Source organism: Mauremys reevesii, linkage group 12 (assembly GCF_016161935.1).
Source record: "Mauremys reevesii isolate NIE-2019 linkage group 12, ASM1616193v1, whole genome shotgun sequence".
NCBI lineage: Eukaryota > Metazoa > Chordata > Testudines > Geoemydidae > Mauremys > Mauremys reevesii.
In genome coordinates this window covers 9,975,519-9,994,372 of record NC_052634.1, presented here as the reverse complement: position 1 = coordinate 9,994,372, position 18,854 = coordinate 9,975,519, and the positions used below count along the sequence as shown (strand labels likewise).

The 18,854-nt window shown below is 43.4% G+C and overlaps 1 protein-coding gene across 11 annotated transcripts in view; it reads right to left on the bottom strand.

The window, feature by feature from the left end:
- The window catches only part of B3GAT1 (beta-1,3-glucuronyltransferase 1), an 84,981-nt gene extending 79,535 nt beyond the window's left edge, over positions 1-5,446 (bottom strand). For 3 of the 11 annotated variants that reach the window (XM_039496683.1, XM_039496682.1, XM_039496675.1), the window contains exons 1-2: positions 3,403-4,472; positions 3,119-3,208 (exon numbers count right to left, since the gene is read on the bottom strand). The gene's annotated coding sequence lies outside the window, so the exon portion shown is untranslated. Of the gene's footprint in view, positions 1-3,118; positions 3,209-3,402; positions 4,473-4,555; positions 4,783-4,888 lie in introns of those variants that run through there. The other 8 variants (XR_005586757.1, XM_039496685.1, XM_039496679.1 and 5 more) reach the window with 7 other exon arrangements.
- Positions 5,447-18,854: the final 13,408 nt, after the last annotated feature.

The following is an 18,854-nucleotide window of genomic DNA, read 5'->3' as shown; positions in this document are numbered from 1 at the left end:
GAGGGACATGGGGCAGAAGTGGCTTGGAACGGCAGGGGCTGTCAGGGATATTCTGGCAAAGCTTCAAAGGTGGAATAGGAGTGTGTTCCAAATGCCTGCCTCCAAATGTGCTAAGGTAGCCGTAGCCTCTCATTTACAAGATCACAGAAATTCATCGCATTCAACGAAAATATATCCATAGGCACTGTGCACTTGTATAAATATAAAGGTAATTGATTAGGTGCTTTATGGGGTGTGCGTGTTAGTGCCCTGGCTTTATGGCCCATTAGTAGTTAGGCTCAGTTATGATTCTGCATTCTTTTGATTATGCAGATACAATCTATCATATTGTTCCAGAAACTTGGTTAAAGCTGCACTCAGTGGCGGCTGCAGCTGCAGTTTGCTCTTTCAGAGACACACATCATCGCTCTCTTTTATGAGAGATAAAATTGGCCATTGCTGTTCCTGCAAAAGCAGCTGTTATTTGTTGTTTTCCTTTTTTTAAACTATTATGATGAGTTTGCCTTCCCTTCCCTCTTAACTGAATTACACCGTGTTTATCTTCCCAGTGCTCTCACGGAAACATACCGGCAGTTATGCCAAGCTGCGGCTGCTTCTTCTTGGAAGCGATGAGCCTTTTCCAGGAAGGATGGATTTGTGGTTAAACCACAAGACCGGGAGTCAGGACTCTTGAGCTCTGTTTAGAGCTCTGCCATGGGCCTGCTGTATCTCTTCACCCATCTGTGCCATCAGCAAAGCAGGGGTTAATAAGGCTAAATTAGAAGGGCCCAGGCCAGGTCTTCTGGTGGAAAATGGTGGAAAACTCCACCGTGGGAAGTGGTTAGGGATCTACCACGAGAGCCTATAGTGATGGACAGGGACATCCAGGCAGAGCCCTTGACTCTACCCTGGCTCTCAGAGACCTTGCTCCCCCAATTCCAGGGCAGCATGGAACTGCGCTGCAACATCTGTTACAGAACCTGCCTTTCTGCCCGACAGGAGATCACATAGCGCAATGGATGGGCCATGGAAGCAACAATCCTGCTTTAGGCTGCACTAGTTCCTCCTTCCCCACCTGATTTCTTGTGAGGGCGGAGGGGAAGGGAATTATGCCTCCCAGTGCCTCTCACCCACTTTCTGCTCACTCACCACACATGGATTTGTGACATCACAGAGGACACTGGCTTTTGGCCGTGCTTCTGTGGCAGACCTGCATGCAAAGGGGCTGTACTATCAAAGCTGGCAACTGGTCAGGACCCATTGCTAATCTCCAGACTGCTTCTACAACCTACTAAGGGGCGCACAGAGTGTAGGGGAGGTTCAAGAGTTATTTTATCTGAAAACCAGTCCACCCAGATGGAGGAATTGGGGGAGGAGGGCTGGTACTAGAGGCAGCTGTTCACCCTGGCACTGAAGAGAGACAAAGCATAGCAGAGATGTACAAATAAGGGGAAATATGAAATAATAGCACCACACAGGCTCTGGAAATATCAGGATCCAACTCCAATTCAGGAGCTAATCATCACAACTTGGGCCCATTTCTCATATATTAGATCCCAACCCTTCTGATGGAATACCCCCATTGAAAACAAAGTCCATGAAGTGGCAGGACTCTGCTTTTGCAGAGGTCATTGCAGGACCAGACCCCAAGTCACAGTCTATTCTCGAGGGACAGGAGAACCCAGCATGGTTCATGTGGAGAGCAGCAGCACCCTGAAGTTTTCAGGGGCAGATCTGGCATTTCAGACACCACTCCTCCCCCACCCTGAAGCTCACCATAAAAGGCAACATTCTCCCCTCACCACATAGAAGGAAGCAATCACAATAAGCACAAATGACTCCCTGCTATTCACAGGTTTTCATGAACTCAACATTCATCCGAAAGCCAAAAGAGGGCCTTACTTTTCCCCCTACATCCTGCCACTCATCCCGTCATACGCGGAAGACACAGATAAAACACCTCCTCTTTCCAAACAAACAATAATATCCAAGGATAAGAACCTGCTCCACTTTCCAAAGCGAGAACTCAATTCAAACACAAAACAAAACACAGCAATTGTCAAAAAGGCAGTGCCATTTTTTTTACCCTTAAACAAGATATTTAACTATACCAACTTATCAATTTCATAAAAGCAACTATGTTTGCATTAAAAAGGTCCCCCCCCTCAGAAAACACCATAGCTATATATTTTTCATGTAACATGTTCTCGGCGGGGGCGGGAGAGGGAGGATTCAATTTATTTTTAAAATATTTTAAAGAAACAACATTGGTATTTAATGCAATCTTTCCAATCTCCCTTCCCCAAAATGTGAGACTATGGCCTCAAGCTTGCAAATGTAACTCGCTTGTCAACATGCATTACACATTTCCCCCCTGAACAGATCCACAGAGGATCTGGGGCTATTGTAGCACTAGTAACAGTTTCTAGTTATTTAGCCCAAGCTATCAAGGCTCATTGTTTCAACAGTGGAGTTCCCTAGTTCAGTCCCTTGGTGCATCAGCCAAGACATAGGCCATCACACCAACATTTATGCATGTGCTTAATGTACAAACAAGTAGCCCCACTGAACTCAAGAAATGTTACTCATGAGTAAGCGTTGTCAAGATCAGAGCCTATGGTCCCAATCCTGCAATCAGATCCAAGCAGATGAATCCTTGCACCTACACTGAACTTCAATATGCTACACAAGCACGTAGGGTACATTATACCCTCTCACATTCAACTGAAAAATCAGGGGGGTGTTGTTTTCTTTCTTAAGAAGCAGGGCATTTCATTAACAAAAAGCATCTAATAAAATAAATAAATAGAGCTGAGTATCAGAGGGGTAGCCATGTTAGTCTGGATCTGTAAAAGCAGCAAAGAGTCTTGTGGCACCTTATAGACTAACAGACGTTTTGGAGCATGAGTTTTCGTGGGTGAATACCCACTTCGTCGGATGCATGTAATGGAAATTTCCACTACATGCATCCGACAAAGTGGGTATTCACCCACGAAAGCTCATGCTCCAAAACGTCTGTTAGTCAAATACTGCTGAGAAGCCCAAACATCGTTTCGGTCATTTTTTAAAACAGTGTTGCAATTACTTAAATACAGTAGAAAACAGTAGCACAAAATAAATATTAAAAGAAAAGACTTACTCTTTGCTGCCAGCTGACTCCAAACCTGGACGCCTCCAACAGCCATGATAGATACTGGTCATGTCTGCACTGATGGTAAGGGGGCAGGCCCTGTGTTGGAGAAAATTCTGTTCAATGGCCTAGCAGAGATTTCTCTTTGCTTAGTTTGGGGTCTCTAAGATTAAGTCCCCTTCCCAGCCCCTTGAATGCCAGACACTTCCCCCCACTCTACCACATCCCCCTCCAGCCTCCTAGGGGAGCCCACATGCTGGTCTAAGTCTGCCCCCAACCCTTTTGCTTCTAACCTGTTGTATCTGTGGCTTGTTCTTGGAACTTCCTCCTCTGTAGTTAAATCCTCTGGATCCTGCCCCCTTGTTGTTTGTGCTCTTGACGCTAGCTCTCCCCAGATAGAAGCTTCACTCCCAGGCTCAACACTGCAGCAGCCCCGGGGCTCTACCATTCCTCTTCCCTCAGAATCTAGTCCAAGCCTGAGCTACTCTGTTCCCACGGGGTTTGGCTTGGCGGAGAAGTGACTTGTGGCAGTTGTGGAATCATTGCAACTACTGGCAACCCAGCCTCCACAGAGAGTAAAACCAAAACCCTGTGGTCTTAGCTCCAAAGGACTCTCTGCCTTTTCCGTCTGTAGAACCAGGCTGGGAAGCTAAGAAGAATCCCTCATGAGTTTTCTAGTATTTCCAGCCAGCCAGAAATGCAGCCAGAACCACCCCCTTTGCAGTATTTTGACTCTTCTGCTTTTGAGCAGAACCCACAGGAATGTGAGAATGCAAAGCAGGGATCAAATTTAATTGAGCTACTTTGAACCTAAAAAATCACAATGTGTGATAGCTGAGATTCAGGGGAGAAAGGCTCTCAGTTTACCTAAACCCCAGGGGACATTTTGATACACCACAATGAGTAGTAGTCCCTGCTCAAGAGAAGCCCAGAACTGGAGGAGAATGGTAGAGTTGTGTGTGGAAATGGAGGAGAAAAACATGTGAGGGAATATAGTTTGTTAACACAGAGTGGCCAGTTTGCCTGGGTCTGCAGCTGTAACTGATTACCCTGTGATTACTATGCTGCTGCAGGAGGACTCAAGCTTGTTTGTGCCTATAGCCCAATGCAAAATAAAAGGCTTCTCACCACCAGAGAATACACAAAATAAAAACTAACCCCAGTGAAGCTGTCTGTGACCATAGCCAGCCAAGCCTCTGTTGTCTCAGGAAGCCTTTACCCAACACTCCACAATCTGAGAGCCTGAAGACCTTCTCATGCAGCTTCTCCTTCCTGCTTAGGGAATTAGCCCCAGCTGATACCAGACCCATTAGTTATCTATTGTGGAAGTCTCTGCAACCCTGCCTGAACACAGGGATAGGGATTTAACCCTTTCCCACCATGCCTGGGGCAGGACGATAGATAAAATTCCCCTCCACATAACCATAATTTTGAAGCACTTCTTACCCATTGATCTCAAAGTGGTTTTCAAAGAGGGTTGGGTATTGTGATGCTCATTTTACAGATGGGGAGAAACAGAGGCAGAAAGAAGTGAAGTAACTTGCCCAAGGTAGTAGAGGAAATCAGTGGCAAAGCCAGGAACAGAGGCACAGCTTTTCCAAGATATTTAGGGGCCTATTTAGGAGTGAGGATGTGAGCCAGAGTCCTTATCTCTGGACAGCTCTGCCACTTGCCTGTTCCATGCTACATTTAAGCTCCAGTGCTTTCTCATGTACTGAATTCACACAGCAATTAAAAAGGAAAAAAAAAGGATTATAGAGAGAGGAATATGGTATTTACCAAGCAAGGCTGCTGAATTAACCAGGCAGGTGTGCAGAGCTTAGCAGGCAGGGGTGCAGAGTTTATCAGACACAGATAACTATTGTAGGAGCTGGAGAAGAAGTGTTCATTAGCTGGTGGTATGTATTTCCATGCAGCAGAATTTTTTTCCTGATGATTAGTAAATTGCACCCCTTTGCAGCAGGATTAGTTGATGCTTTTAATGATAATGTAAGAAGATTATTTTTTTCCTCTTTCCCTTCATCATTCAAACCTTTTAAATACACAGAACAAGCTTTCCTGAAATAGTGCTACAGATTTATCTCTCTCCCCATACAAAAAGTAGAGAGGCCATCAGAGTGGAGCAGGGGTATTTGCCTTAAACACATTCTCACAACAGCTCAGTGAGAGAAAATAGCAGCAGCAGATGAACCCTTCAGATAGTATCTCCATCGAGGCTCTGTCAATTGCCATATGCTCTGATCCAATTGCATTGCTCATGAGAGCAACAGATGTTCTCAGCTTTCAGCTGGAAAGCCCAAGCTATAAGCCAATCCAAATGCTGAGCAGCACTGGCCAGTTGCATTCTTTGGGGCCATTTGAGAGGTAGCCAAGGCTAAGGAAAATGGCCATTGATTCATTGGAATTGGCAAGCAATGGAGAACTGTTCTGCATTATGCACTCTTTCTCCCAGCAGCTTCATCATATGAAAGAGTGCATAATGATGGCTCTGAGCATTGGCAGCCAGAGGACATTTATTTTGGAAGATGTAGATAAAAGGGCATTTACAGAAATGTCTAATTAGCAACCTGTCTGTCTGGGCTCCATTAACCATTTAGATTCGTTAGCAGAGTTGATTGGGTCCTGGAATCTAAGCCCTGGCAGTTTTTAATAGTGAAGGTCTGCCCTTTCAATATTTCACTGAAGTGTAGCTGAAATTTAGCAGCCAAGGTGAGGAAAATAGGACATAAAGGTGCAAACTGATGGGGAGGGAAAAAATTATTGTAATTAGTTAAATGAGTCAGGTTAATAACTTCAGTCTTGTTAAACTCCTTCAAGGCTCTAATTGTATTTATTGAGTGACCGATGAGCATTCCTCCTTGATTAGATTTGGCACCTATAATTAGGGGCTTTTCTTACTCCATCCAAATTTTCATCCTACCACCTGCCTTGTCGGAGAAGACAGGACTGCATGGAAAGTTAACTATGTTTATCAACTTTGCACAGGCATCCTTAACCAAACTTACTTCAAATGTAAAGAGGTGATTTAAGAAACGTCCCAAAAGGCTCATTTCTCTAGGACTAGCCCCTAATGCAGAGCACAGGGTACTCCCTTGCTAAAGGTAGCAGTTCAGTGATCTTGAGACACTGCTACTTATCCATCACTGGTAACTCAGTATCACAATGATGGGTGCATCAGAAATGCTAAGGTAACAGATGTGAATATAAAACTGAATGGAGAATCTTTATATATTTTAAGACAACCTCTAGAATTCTATATACTAGAGATTAGGGTGAGGTAATATCTTTTATTGGACCAACTTCTGCTGAGAGAGACAAGCTTTTGACCTTACACAGGGCTCTTCTTCAGCTCTGTTTAAGATTGAAAGCTTGTCTCACTCACCAGCAGAAATTGGTCCAATGACAGATATTACCTCACCTGCCTTGTCTCTCTAATATTCTGGGACTGATACAGCTACATCACCACTGCGTATGCAAGAGACATCATTTTCTATTAAAGTCTATATGATTTTCCCATAAGGAAGGGATAGATAGTTTAGTTAATATGCTATTTATTAGGGAGGGATGCAATATTTTTGAAGGTCTAGATAAAGCATGATAGTAACAGTATCTAATCAGGGCATTGGCATTATTACTATGTCCTTGCCTGTGACATGCAACAATGATGGACATGAGAGAGAGAGAAATACCAGTCAATATAAATAATAAATACAGCCCCTGAGCTTTGTTGGGGTCGAAGCCCTAGAGATTCTGTTTCTCTAGTCTGCATGGTTCTAGAATTCCATGTAGTCAAATCAATGGAGGCAGATGAGCAGGGTGGACAGAGGTGGACATGACACTGCCAAACTGGATGAAGAAAAGGGAGATGGAATGAGGTTTATTATTTATCATGTGTATAGTGCCTAGAGTGTGCAAAGCATTTTACAGACATGCAGAAAGACACAGCCCCTGCCCCCCAGTTAGCTAGAGACTAGAGCAGCTCAGGACATGAAGAGATGAGGGGCCAGAGTCTCCTTGCACTCACACAAGTGTAATCATCCATTGGCTTCACCTTCATTGTCTCTAAGCTCCTTGGGACATCAATGGAGTTACTCCCCATTTACACTGGTGAACATGAGACAATTGACTGTGGGAAGTGGAAAAAGTAAGGAGGAGACTGAGGAGAGTTAGAGGGGCAGAGGTTCTGCTGTTTGCAGGAGAGCATATGGAACATGCCCAAGCTCAACAAGGGGATTTCCTTACAGTCGGGAAGCCATGTTGCATTATTTGTCTTCATATCCTCCACCTATCCTGCTGCAATACATCCACCCATTCCATCCCCATACACACATGGATATCAGCTGTGTGTCTACTTCTCCCCCCACCAAGGAAATGAATAAAAATCCCAGACTGAGTCATTATTAGTGTATGCGATGTGAGCCAAGCTGCTCTGAAAGTCCTCTTGTTGGGTATTAATGCAGCATGCCATCCATTACACAAGTATTTTGCTGTGGCAGACAGAAAGTGACATTTATGGGTCTATCATGAGAATGAATTTCACCATCCATTAAAATGATGTACAGGTAAACACTCCATTCATTTTTAATCTATGAGCTTTGGTTCTTTCTCTGGTCTGGTAGATGGGCCCATCAATATATCCTCTATTAGCAAAACTATTTAACAAGAAGAGCTGCTGAATAACATTACATGCTTGTAATTAAAGAGACTGCTGCACAAATGGGGAATATGGGAATTAAAGTCATAGCCTCACAGGACCCCCATCTTATGGATTTGCATGTGCTGAGTAGCCATAGTCTATCTACAAAGCTCTGTTGTTGGAAAGGTCATATCTCATTCAGACACAATTAAACACCTCACCAGACTAGGTTATCTCCTGTGATTGAACTCAAGGCATCTGAATCTAAAAGTATGAGCTACTAGGACCAACATACAATTGCTGTGTGTTTTGAACAGTTGCCATGTTCCACCCCAGAAGTGGCTGCATTTCAATTGTGAGTGCCTGAACATTATATGTAAAGTGCTTTGGAATATTCTGAGGTGGAGGACACATACTTTGTTACTTTTATTATTACTGATAGAGATTTACTAGGTAAAAAGAAAACACACTATAACCACAATTTCTTAGAAACCGAAGTAAGTTTTTTTTACTGCTATAATTCTAGAAATTGAGTTAATAACAATTAAGATTAAGTGAGTCACATATATTACTATGCAATTAATTTGTTTAGTATTATTGTTATTGTGTATTAGATAAAAGCCAACTAGAGTATATTTCAAGTTGTTAAAGTGACTCAGTTGGCTGTATACTTCAGTTCGAACCAGTACTGGACCAATTCATGCAATATGATGTTAGAGGATGCTGTCCTGATGGAGGGGTCCCGCTCTTGAATGCAACATCAAACCAGAGCCCTGCTCACTAAATATCTTATGGCTCTTTTTGCAAAAGTAGAGTTGTTAACCCAGTTTTCCTTGCCCAATTCCAATTTGGGTTAGTTGTATTTTGTCTATTTAAAATTGCTTAAACTTCAACAGGATTTTTGTATGCTTCCTGTCTTAAATCTGTTTTACAGTGTTGTTATGTACAGCTTAACAGTTGCCATGTCCCACTTAAATTTTTGGTGCCATGTGAAGTATTCCTTATGTGTGGCCCAAATCCTGAAGTCCTTACCAGGGTTTACCTCATCCTTACTTAGCCAAATGTCCAAGGATTGAGTCAAAGTTGACCAAGGACCTCAGGAATTGACCTAAAATATGTACAGTATTCTGTACAGCATGCAGATGCTTACAAGAAGTGCTGTGATCATGAAAAGACTCTCTCTGAGTCTGCAGAGGGATAGGAACAAAACAGCATCTCTAGCAGATGCCCAAGCCATCTTGGCTTTATGTTGACTCTGAAACATTATAACGACATTTCCCTGGCCCAGATTTTTACACTGTGATCCCCACTTCCACATATACTTATGCATTTATGTGCCTGCTTTCCCTACATCAGAGTTGCCACAAACAGGTTTCGAGAAGGGACTCGTCTTGGATCGCTATGAAAATCTAATCCTCACTGTCAGCTTTTAACTATTCCCTTGCTGGAACTTCAAATGAAGCTCTGGCCTTTCTCTGTGGATCAAAAGTGAAGAAAATATTTATATAACGACCTGTAAAGCAAAGATAACACATTTCCTACAGTCTTAATCTTCCTCACTCAAGATCATGATTTGTTTCACATGACCTGCTCCAGTGACCATTGTGTGTTTTTCCCAACTTCAAATGGAGGATTTGGAAGTTGGGACAGAAAAAACTCTGAAGAAGGACAGATCCCCCTTTTCAGGTAATCATCTTAGAAACAGAGAATTGATATTAAGGGGGAAAATGAATGAGGCAGAATTTATTTCTAAGTAAGATGTTTTCCAAAGTTTTCTAAAGAGGCACCAGCAGTATTGGAGTCCCCATAATATGTTTTTCATAATCAGCAGGCATTTAATTAACACCCAAGAGCTGTCTGACAGAATCTAAACTGAATCTTCATTTGAGACACTTAAAAAAGTGTGCTTGAAATTAATGGGGAGTGGTTCTCACAGCCTGGGTCATCAGTCACTTCTCGTCTACCAGCATGAAGGGCTCCCGTTTATTCTGTGTGTGTCTCATGTGACTTTGGTTAACTATAGAAGCTAACACTCACCTTGAAAGTAGATCTGGTTAATTCACTGTCTTCTTTTTTTCAGTGACATCCACTTCCCTCAGGTAGGAAAACTAAGGAGAATCTATTAATCATGGTTAAAACAAGGGATCAGAGAGAAAGGAGATGAAAATGTCCATTTTCTTAAAACAGGTCTGGGATCAATCACTAAAAACATTCAGCACTTGTTACATTATGTGTACGAAATATCTTTGGAACAATTCTCTGTCTCCCTGCCAATTTCTGTCCAGATTCTCTTTGACATATATTTCTCTTGCTAGTTTTTATCAGCTCAGCTATTCCTTTGATCCACTGAGTGTCACTGACCATTGACAATTATTTTTATTAAAAGCCATTCCGTGGAAAACATTCCACTCTAGAATCAGTCCTGCTGAGGTAGCATGTCTTGGTCTTTTGGGCTAGGATCAAAGGCATGATGCTTCTTTTGTTGAAGTCAATGGGAGATTTGCTATCAGTGTTAATAGGAGCAGAGTTCAGTTTGTAGTAACCATTAGACCCTCTATTTGTGGGACTAAGTCCTGCATTTGCAAGGAGCTGGGCCTGAGGCTCTAACAGGCCTTGTAACCATCATGAAACCACTCTCTAGCATCTCTATTTTACCACTCCTGTTTTATTTACTCTACTTGGGGGCAAAGCCTATTCCTTCTTCTATGGCTCTGGAAGACCCTATCTGTAGTGTGGCCCTATTGTATGGGGTTGTGGGGAGTAAGATCTGGGGGGCCCATGGAGGCAGTCCCGGTCCTGTGCACACTGTAAGAGCAACTTTTGCAATGTATTTTGGGGACAGGCATGGGATGGAAGAAGTCGGGGGGCAAATTAGCAGAGCTGCACTGTATGGTTCTGTTGGGTCACAAGAGCTGCACCTACAATAGTGGATGCTCAGCTACTCTCTCCTGCTACTCTGTGGCATTTTGGGCAGGGGTATTCATCCTGCAATGCCTGAGGATGCTTGAAACTCAAGACTTGGTGCATATGTGTGTGTGTCTCCGTGTGTGTGTGTGTATTGGGATGGGATAGGAGAGGATCTGGCTCTTTCCTACTAGGGAGAATTGACATAGAAGCAAACTTAAAATTTCTTTCTGGCCTCTTGCTGCCTCACGCCCACCTCTGAGCTCTGACCCTCCCATTCTGTTGCCCTGAAGCCTTCCCACAAAGGCCAGTTGTGATACCAGCAGCTGCAGAAGGCCCTGTCTTCAGATGGAGAGGCAGCAGTAGCAGGAGTGGATGAACTCCCTAGGAATAAAGATCGTATTCTCATGCAGAATTTAGCGGCGTGGCAAGAAATAGAGAACAGAAATGCCAACAAACGCAAGAAGAATGGTCTCTAAATAGAATGTTTTTCAAAGCTTTCTTCTAGGCTGTGGCAGTTCTTTAATAAAAGGCACCGAACTAACTGAGAAGAACTCCTGGTGAACTGAGGAGACCCTTTCCGATAGAAACAGTGGGTTTGATTTCCTGCTTAGCTGCAGCAGTGTCACTTGGGACTAGCACTGCTCAAAGCAATGGCCTTACACCAGTGTAAAAACTGGTGTGAGTCAGAAGAGAATCAGGCCCAGCCTCTTTCAAGCCCCATTTGTCTCAGCTGTGTTATCCCTGATGGAAGAACATCATTTTGACAATAGAAGACGTTAGAGTAACAGATGTGACTTGCTGGAAAAATCCTACCCCTTTCCCAAGATGAGCCATGGATAAGATGCCAGATGATGTGGTTCATTCAGGTGGGAGCGGGGTGGGGGTGGGGAGAAAGAGATAAGAAAACACATATGGTTTTAAATGTAAGACTAGACAAAAGGAGCTGCAGTGGGATAATGGATTATCATTCCTACAAGAATAGGCAAGAACCTGTTACACAGGAGGACAAAACAGAACTGACACATTATGAAATTTCTACACCTCAACTAGTGGGATAAATCTATGTTTTCCAACACTATCTACTTCATTTCTCCTGACCAATGTTTAATACGTTGATTGGAAATAAAGTAGCTTTTGAGAGGCACTAAGAATGCATATGAAAATCCAATTTAGGTTTGTTTATTTGTTTTTGCGCTGTTTACCAATAAATCTTTCAGTGCTATGCAAAAATGGATAAGCATTGTTATACCCATTGTACAGATGGGGAAACTGAGGTACAGAGTGGTGTGATGTGATTTACTCAAGGTCAGACAGCGCGTCACTGTCCATTGATGTCTCTGCCCAAACAGAATTTAGGTTTGAAGAAGTGCATGTAACTTTCCATTATTGTATTTCTCACTTTCCTAGCAAACACTATATTTTCTGGTTGTGCTGGAAACCAGAAACTCTAATGTGATGAGAGAGACTTCTCTCGAGATATTTCTGGATCAACAAGAAGCAACGAAAGAAATCCTGTTCTGGTGAGTCTTCCAGCTTGATTATGCAGCATCTGAACTTCTGGATGACTTTCCATACTGAACTTTTGGCTGTTTGTCCATCACCAATTTGCTCTGCACACAAGCATATCAAAGAGGGCATTCTTCTTATATAAAATCCTTCTGGGTGAAGGAAATGCCCAGCTACAGTACTTGACTGACCTCATCTTTGGAAGATGCAGGCATAGGAAGAGTTGCAGAGCTAGATGGTGGCTAAACGTTTTCCAAGCATCTTTGCTCAGCCCATTGTTTCAACCACAGACAGGTAGGTCCAACATCCCAAGCTGCACTGGGAATGTCTGTACTACACGTTTTTGTTGTTGCCTTGAGTCAACTGATGGCCAATGAATGTGCAAAGCAGTCAACACATTGGAAAAGCCACCCTAGGGGAAAGAACAATTGTTTCTATCTTGTGGACAAGGGCTTTGAGAAATAGCCATTTCTCTCTGTGAAGCAGAAGGTGTCACACAAATGAAGAAGCAGCCAGGATCATATGGAAGACAATTAACTAAGCTTGGATCGGACAATGGTGATTTTTAGCCCTCCCTTTTTTTTTTGGCACCATGATATGATACATTCACCCCCAAGCTGGGATCATGTTCTTCTGATACTGGAAGGAAAATGGCTCAAAACTTGTTTCTCTCACCAACTGAAGTTGGTTCGATAAAAGATGTGACCTTGCCCAGCTTGTCACTGGAAGGAAAGTCATTCTGAAAATCAGTTCTAGGTCTGAGCTGACCTACTCTTGGTAGCTTTCTCGTCTTTATAGCACTGCAGCGTGTAATAAAGCAGTCATGTTTACATTCCATGTTTGAAGCAAACTGTTGATGAATAACCTTTTGTACTTGGGACGGGGGAATGAATTACTGGCCCACCAGCTTTGGGAACGAATGTGCAGGGGTGGTACAATGAATCCCAGTGCTACAAACAACAACTAGCTACGGAGTATCCCATACCCACAGGGAGCTGGATTTAGAACCCTAGTTCTTCCACTTCAGAAGCAGTCTTCTACCACTTGAACTAAAGGAGCTGGTCCTCAGCTGACAGTGGGAATAGGTCCCTTATCCTCTCTGGGGACTGGCCAGTCACAAAAAAGATTTTCTGGCATGGGAAATAACCCAGGAAGACATGTCATAAACTTTCTAGGGGACAGTCTGCAAAACAAAAGTCAGCCCAGCTATGGTAAGAAGCAAGACAGTGGATGCCCAATCCCCTGAGATGGTAGCTGCCTTCAACTCCCATTCAATTCAGTGATGAGGGTGCTCGGCACAATGCAAGACTGGGCCCAAGCAGGACTCGCCCAAAGCAGGGAATAGTGCCATGGTCCATGTGAGATTTGTAAGCCCCTAATCAGGGGTGAGGGAGAACAAGACATTACAATAATCATTAATTAATTCATCTTTATAAAGCACTTTGCAATTCTTACATAACAGTAAATCCAAAGAGGTGGTGTTATTAACAACAAAATGCACAGGTTTTATACAAATTCATTAATTTGCTATATTTCCTTATTGAGAAATATTGTCTCATGAAGCTAACAAACAGTGGATCAAACACACTCATTAATAAGGGAGAGAGTGATAGGAAAATGTCTTTAGGGATTAACAGGGAACTAACAAACAAACAAACAATCACATATGTTCTTTTTCATTTAATTTCCGGGATCTGTTGTGAATAAACATTTCATATCACACCTTTTTTGATGGCTGCCACAACATCATATCAAAGAAAAAGCTCCTTCTTCCTGAGAAAGTTAAAGTTGCTTTTCTGTGAGCAGAGATAAACGAAAGACAGCTTTGCTACGTGGTTCCAACACAGTCCCAGACCTTTTGAACCATTAGGATTTATATGTCATTAAATAATTAACTCAGTGATGCATGAGAGAAACTAATGCTGGTCTTGGTAAAAGACCTCAATTAATTGCTTTCATTTCAGTAGCACACTGCATTTTCATGATGGGATATAAGTGAGTGTGAACTTTATTTCAGAGACTGTTTGATAAATGCAGGCATAAAAAGGTGAAAAATGACCTGTTCAGATAAGACTTTTGTTTGCTGAAATGTTTTTTGTATTGCACAGTTTTTGGCTCCAATTGCTGCTGACTTGACCAGACACTGGAACAGATGGTTAAGAGCCTTGGCTGCATGCTACTCTCTACATTTCATATAGTCCCCCCTCTCCATGGATTCTTGGGGTAATAAGTGACATCTCAGGATATGTCTACACCAGAATTTTTTAACTAAAGTTAACTGATTGCCATTTAACTAACTGGTTTGGACACCCTATAAATGTTTGTTCCACAACACAAACATTTTTGGTTTGCTAAGACCTAAGGTAAACCACAAATGTGTGTCTTGACACAAATGTTTGTGGAGTGGTCAGACTACCATGTACAAAAGCGTGAACCACCTCCAGTTAAATGGCAGTCAATCCACTCTAATTAAAAACTCTAGGGTAGGGACATATGCTCATGTCTACGGAAGAAGAGCAGAATGGGTCTGCCTTGTGGAACACTGTCTGGACAGACTATATGATGAGGTGTTTGAATGTTATCCAGCACATCCCGCAGTTAGAACTAGTAAGTAGCAGTGAGTGAGTTACCAAGAATATACCCTAGGGAAACATGAACTTGCTGTAGAGGAGATCCAAAGGGATGATTTGGGCTATCACAGAATTATAGGAATTTAGAGATGGAAAAGACTGATTAGGCCGACTAGTCTGGGCGCAGAATTGTTCTCCAGTGCTTTCTCCAATTTGGTTTTAAATGTCTTCCACCACATCCCAGCACCTCCATTGGGATTATTCCACAGTCTAATAAAATATAGTTCCTGACTATCAACGTAAACCTCCTTTGCTTTATTTAATCCCATCGGTCTGATTTACACTTTATTGTATCATGCTGAATGCCTCTCCCTCCTGCCTCAGTATTCACCAGCAGTCCAGGAATCTTGTAAGATCAGCTGAACATCGTTACACTCCCCCAGGCCATTTTCGGGATACCCCTCAGGCAAATGATGGAAGGAGTCCTGTCCTTAAACACACCAGCAGTGGAATGTCCTCCAAATTATAGGCCAGACTGCTCCAGCTAGGAGGGAGTGTTTCTAATCCCAGATTCAGTGGGGGATGAAACTGTACCACTTCCATTTCCAGCTGTGCCGTTTGCGTGTGAGTGCCCAAGCTCTCACCTCGTCCCATGGTGGGATGGTTTGAACTGAGCCCTAGGAACAATGGGGGATATAGGCTCTAGCTGGGGTCATTTTAACCAGGTTGCAAATTCATTATTTAAAAGGTTAAAAATGGACAAATCTGGTGCCATCTGTTCAGGAGGAGGTGATAAGATTCCTGCTAGCTTCTCGTGTTCACCCCTCTCTGCTGGGTTCACATGAGCATCCATTGCCACTTAATTACACGCTGTTACAGTCACTGCTGCTGTCTTTCAACTGGCACCTGAAGGCTAGTGACTGGCTGTAGAGGAGGGTTCCTCTCTGATCAGCAGATGGTATGGCATGAGCCAGCAGGCTATAAGTGGCAGTGTGTGTTGAATGGATGCCCTCTGCCCCATTTCCAGCAGCCCTCCCTCTGGAGGCTCTTCCATTGCTGGCTGGCTGGGACATTGAAGCTCTCACTACAGGGAAGGTGTTTAGAATAAAAAAGCCAAATCAAGCAGCCTCCCCACTCCTGCCGAGAAGTAATGCGTGTCAGTACCAGTGACCTCTGCCATGGCTGCCCTGTATGCTGGGGACGATATAGGGTGACCAGACAGCAAGTGTGAAAAATCGGGACACGGGATGTGGGGTAATAGGAGTCTGTATAAGGAAAAGCCCCAAATATCGGGACTGTGCCTATAAAATCGGGACATCTGGTCACCTTGGGACGATAGCAGGAGCCTGAACCTGCAGCTCTCTGCATATAAATGACTCCTGCACATGAAGGGCTGGCAGAGTTGAGCCCTGAGTCTCTAAATGGGGCTTGTCCGTATATTGGAGGCCCCTACACTTTCCGTCATCAGGTCCCAGTAAACCCCCTTTTCCAGTAGACTATAAGGCTGTCTTCTCCCACAATAAGCTCCAGGTCTCCTGGGTGGGAGGAGGGGACAGAACAGGATAAGGGGAAGTCCTTCTGACTTCTTATCCTCTCTGGTTTCTTCAGGCTACCAGTCCTCCTTCATCTAGTTCATGAGGGCAGCTGGCTGACCTGCTCCCCACTCCAATGGCTTCAAAGGATGATCAGCAGTCTAATAGATCTTTTAGTCTAATGTTTCCAGACTGGGGGCATCTGGCTTCAAGTCACAGACAGAAACCAGAAGTGAAGTCACAGGTGTCCAAAGAGGTCAGAATTCCAGAGTCAGATTTTGCTATGTGATTTATTAAATATATCTTAAGAAGGAAGCTGCATTTTGCACTGTGAGGAGAACCTGCTATCTACTGTTCAAAAAGCAGATTTCCTAACCGAGGCCCAGACATAAGCACATGAAAAGGGTTCTCCAGGAGATCATCTTTAAGAGCCAGTGGATTGCTGCAGTACCTTGTGTTGGCCCAATTAAGCCAAAGCCCCATGGTGCTTTGCCGCTTGGCTAGAGGCAAAATGGAATAAACACTGTTTGCACAGTTTTTAGATTCCTAAATGCTGTAGGGGCAGTTATCTGATAAGGAATGGATTTCATCAAGGGTTTGTAAAGCTGATTCTTGTAATCAAAATATCTTGGAAAACAACTCTCATAAACAGCATTATTAACCAGGCAGGTAAATTACGTCAAAGCGAATTACCAGGAAATATATGGCATTCAGTTCACAAGTAAAATGTATTAATCAAATCATGGGATTTGTTTGTTGTTGTAGCTGTAAATGTGATTAAAAATGAGATATTATGTAACCTCAGTAAGAAAGTAGCTTATAGGGAATAAGTATAATACATTATATTTAGAATGCTTTATATGCATGCTGATTTCTATTACTATAAAACTGTACTATAGTTAGATGCTGTAACCTTTGCATGACTCTTGCTCTGTATACTGCAGGAAAATACAAGGCTTGAGAAATAACTCAACCCGCCAGCCTTTACGTATTCTGCTATGCTTGGTTACTGCAGATCTTTCTGTCTTGCAGATGTGTGTAGAGCCAGCTGAGGTAAGGTCTGTATTGTTTAGTGTTAGCCAATATCATATACAATATTATATATACCGTATATTCCGGCATATAAGGCGACGGGGCGTATAAGACGACCCCCTAATTTTTTCATTAAAAATTAGTTTTGCCATATACTCGCCGTATAAGATGACCGCCCCCTTCTGCGGGTGGGAAGTCAGAGGGCTCTGGGCTGCCCGCCGCGGCGGACAGCCCAGAGCCTTTTAAATCCTAGCCGCGGCGGGGAGTCAGAGGGCTCTGCGCTGCCCACCGTGGCGGGGAGCCCAGAGCCTTTTAAATCCCAGCCGCGGCTGGGAGTCAGAAGGCTCTGAGCTGCCCGCCGCGGCGGGGAGCCCAGAGCCTTTTAAATCCCAGCCGCGGCTGGGAGTCAGAAGGCTCCGGGCTGCCCGGCGCGGCGGGGAGCCCAGAGCCTTTTAGATCCCGGCCGCGGCGGGGAGTCAGAAGGCTCCGGGCTGCCCGCGCGGGAGCCCAGAGCCTTTTAGATCCCAGCCGCGGCTGGGAGTCAGAAGGCTCCGAGCTGCCCGCCGCGGCGGACAGCCCAGAGCCTTTTAGATCCCAGCCACGGTTAGGATTTAAAAGGCTCTGGGCTCCCCGCCGCAGCAGGCAGCGCAGAGCCTTTTAAATCCTAGCCGCGGAGGGAAGTCAGAGGACTACAAGTTTATACCCGGCGTATAAGACGACCCCCGATTTTTGGGGGTTGTTTTTTAGCCCAAAACCCCGTCTTATACGCTGGAAAATACGGTAATAGCATGTATATTTTTACATAACTATCAATTTAATTCATGTTAAGTGCTTTCAAATTGATTTTCACTTAGGTAAAGCTGTTTAACCAAGCAGAGATGTGAAGTATTATAGTCTCAGTGGTAGGTAGAGAGACATTCCAGAGAAAAAGGATAAGACAAATAATGTTGTTGATGCTTAGCTTATCCTCTGTACCAAGCTATAGCTGATATAGGATGTCTCTAAAATTGTGCTGAGTTTCGAAATGCTGTGATCGAAATAAAATAATAAGCTAGTTACAATCTCTGTCCTGTTTACCGCAGGGTCTCTGCAAGCCTAGCAAGAAAATTCCAAAAACATGTCAAAGAAGATAGATAGGAATGATATGTTAAGTTTAAAGTAATGCAGCGAAATGGTTGTAAACAACCCTAGTATATCTAGAGGTAAAGTGAAGCTCAGATTGTAAAACAGCTGACCAGCTGCACTGCTGCCTCCACATGGGTTGGTAACATAATGGCTTTTTTGTACTATGCTGTATTAATCTTTGGCTAATAATCTTTTATTAATAAAGTTGATTAAGCCTAGCTATTTGACATCTCTTTTTAAATTAAACCTATAACACTTGATAGGCAACAGGCAAAGGACATTAGTGTTTTCTCCAGCATAGGTCTTCCTATACTCAGCACAATGGTACGTGGCAATGTTAGATCCGGGACAACAAAAATAGAACTGAGTTAAGAAGTTTGTCTTCTAAACATACCCATCTCTCCAGTTGACTTGCACGTTCCACAGCCTCAGTATAT